Source organism: Oryctolagus cuniculus, chromosome 14 (genome assembly GCF_051225735.1).
Source record: "Oryctolagus cuniculus isolate XC-2025 breed Fujian yellow rabbit chromosome 14, ASM5122573v1, whole genome shotgun sequence".
Taxonomy (NCBI): Eukaryota; Metazoa; Chordata; class Mammalia; order Lagomorpha; family Leporidae; genus Oryctolagus; species Oryctolagus cuniculus.
In genome coordinates, this window is record NC_142880.1 from 11,322,775 (window position 1) to 11,325,786 (window position 3,012).

Sequence of the window (3,012 nt, forward strand, 5' to 3'; positions counted from 1 at the left end):
ATTTCACATAACTCAGTTATTTCAATGATGTCCTCTAGTTGCATCCATTTTGATGGAAGTGGTAGGATTTCACTTTTTTTTTATAGTTGAATAACATTCCATTGTGTATATAAACCACAGGATGCCTTGGTTGATTCTAAATCTTGTCTCTTGTGAGCAGTGTCTATAAACATGGTGGTGCAGGAATCTCTTTGATACAGTATATTCATGTCTTTTGGGTTTCTGTCCAGCAATGGGATTGCTGGATCATATGGCAAGTGTATTTCTAGGTTTTTTTTTGTTTTGTTTTGTTTTTTTGTTTTTGTTTTTGTTTTTTTTTTTTGACAGGCAGAGTTAGAAAGTGGCCGCTATGGCTGGCGCGTTGCGGCCGGCGTGCTGCGCTGATCCGAAGCCAGGAGCCAGGTGCTTCCTCCTGGTCTCCCATGCGGGTGCAGGGCCCAAGCACCTGGGCCATCCTCCACTGCACTCCCGGGCCACAGCAGAGAGCTGGACTGGAACAGGGGCAACCGGGACAGAATCTGGCGCCCCAGGCGGAGCATTAGCCTAGTGAGCCATGGCGCCAGTCTCTAGTTTTTTGAGAATGCTCCATACTGTTTTGCACAGTGGCTACACTAATTTACCTTCCCACCAACACTGTATAAGAGTTCCACTTTCTCTCTATCCTTGTCAACACTTGTGAGGTTCTCTCTTTTGTATTTTAGCCATTCTAACTGGAGTAAGATATCTTGTGGTTTTGATTATCATTTCCCTGATGGCTAGTGATGCTGAGCATTTTTTCTTATATTTGTTGACCATTTGCGTTTCTACTTTTGAAAACTGAATATTGAGGCCCTTTGTCCATTTCCTAGTTGGATTTTTTTTTGTTAAGTTGTTGATATATTCAGGATATTAATCCTTTTTCACATAGGTAGCTTGCAAATATTTTTTCCCATTCTATTGAATGTCTCTTCACTCTATTGATGGTTTCCTATGCTACGCAGAAGCTTCTGAGTTTAATATAATCCAATTTGTTTAGTTTTTGCTTTTGTTACCCATGATTTTAGGGTTTTGTCCAAGAAGTTGCACCTACACCAATGTCTTGGAGTGTTTCCCCCACATTTTCTTCCAGCAGCTTCATAGTCTCAGGTTTTAAACTCAGTTTTGATCCAATTTGAGTTGATTTTTTTTGTCTAGGGTGAGAGTTATGGATCTAACTTCTTTCTTTTGCATATGTACATCCAGTTTTACCAGCACCACTTGTTGAAGAAATTATTCTTACTCCACTGCATGGTGTGAGTACTGTTATCAAAAATCAGTTGGCCGTATGAACATGGATTAATTTCTGGGCTCCCTATCATGTTCCATTGATCTATGTAGCAGTTTTTAATGCCAGTATCATTCTGTTTTAGTTAGTATAGCTTTGTAGTATGCTTTCAAGTCAGGTATTGTGATGACGCCAGCTTGATTTTTCTTGCTCAGGATCACCTTGGCTGTTCTGGGTCTTTTGTACTTGTATATGAATTTCAGGATTGTTTTTACTAATTTTGTAGAGGGATTAAAAGGGGTTGCATTAAATGTTTATATTACTTTAGGTAGTATGGGTATTTTAATGATAATGATTATTCTAATCCATGAGCAAAGAATATCTTTTCATATTTTTGTATCCTTGATGCTTTCTTTCAGCCATGTTTGATAATTTTCATTGTAGAGATCTTTCACTTCTTTGGTTAAATTCATTCCTAAATATTTTATTTTTTGTGGTTATTGTGAATGGGATTTCTTTCTTGATTTCTCTTTCAGTATGTTCATTATTGACACATAAAAAAGCCACTGGGGCCCATAGGCTAAGTTTAGCACATGCCCTCCCTATCACCAAGATGCCCAAGAGGAATGTCGGCTCTGCCAAAGGGGTGGTGAATGAAGAGTCCAAGAGAAGACTGGTGAGGTTGTCAACTAAACCTGTTCCTGCAAAAGTGGAAATGAAGCCCAGGAAGGCAGCTGGGAATGATAAGTTGCTAGACAAAAGCGTACAAGCAAAACGGAAGGGAGGAACAAAGGGAAAACAGGCTGAGCTGGCTAACCAAGAAATTAAAGATTTGTCTACAGAAAATGTAGAAACTAAAATGAGCATCCAGTCTCTGATGAAGCAGAAGAGAAAGAAGTCAAGTCTAATTAAAATCATATACCAGGTCTTATCTGTGATCCCTGTCTGCTTTCTTAGACAATCCAGAGAAATATTTTATCAACTATTTTGTAAATGCAAGTTTTTTCATAGTGCTAGATAGATTTCTAAGACGGAGGGAAGCCCACCTCATCCCACATTTTAAGTGTAAATGACTTTTTTAAGTGGTGAAATCATTTTCCCTTTGTTTATTTACAACCAGATATTAAATCATGGGAGATTTTGTCTGTCTTGTGCGTTAGCTTAACATTCCATAGGTAGGAGGTGGTTTTCATATGCTACTATGAAACACGTACTAATGGCAATTTGGAGTCATAATTGTACATTCCATCTGTCTTGAATATTTTCAGTTACTTCTCCCATGTTGTTTAGTAGAATTGCTTCTTTCAGAAAACCACTCCTTGTTGCTCTGTCAGAACTGTGTGCACTCTGTAATATCAGTGGTTGTGGTAGTCTAGTTTCCCTAGACTAAGATTTTCTTAATGTGCTATGAAAGATTGAAAATTTGAATATGTAATAGCAATGTTTTGAAGATACTAGTACTTGATGGCCTCTTAAGGAAGAGTTGTCTCCCAGTTTGAAGCTGGAAAGTCACTGGAATGACAATTCACAGTTTTCTAGATTTTTGGTATGTGCATTAAGAATGTGTACAAATTGAAATGTCTATGTACTGATTCTCAACACCAATAAAATCTCAATTATGAACGAAAACAACAAAGCCGCTGGCTTTTGTATGTTTATCTTGTAACCTACAACTTTATTGAGTTGGTTTATCAGTTCTGACAGTGTTTTGGTGGAGTGTTTAGGTTTTTCCATGTACAGCATCATGTCTACTGCAAACATGGATAATT

General features: G+C 37.9%; 1 pseudogene; it reads left to right on the plus strand.

Moving 5' to 3' along the window:
- The first annotated feature begins 1,373 nt into the window (after window positions 1-1,373).
- Window positions 1,374-2,790, plus strand: LOC127492791 (non-histone chromosomal protein HMG-14 pseudogene; annotated as a pseudogene).
- The last annotated feature ends 222 nt before the right edge of the window (window positions 2,791-3,012 follow it).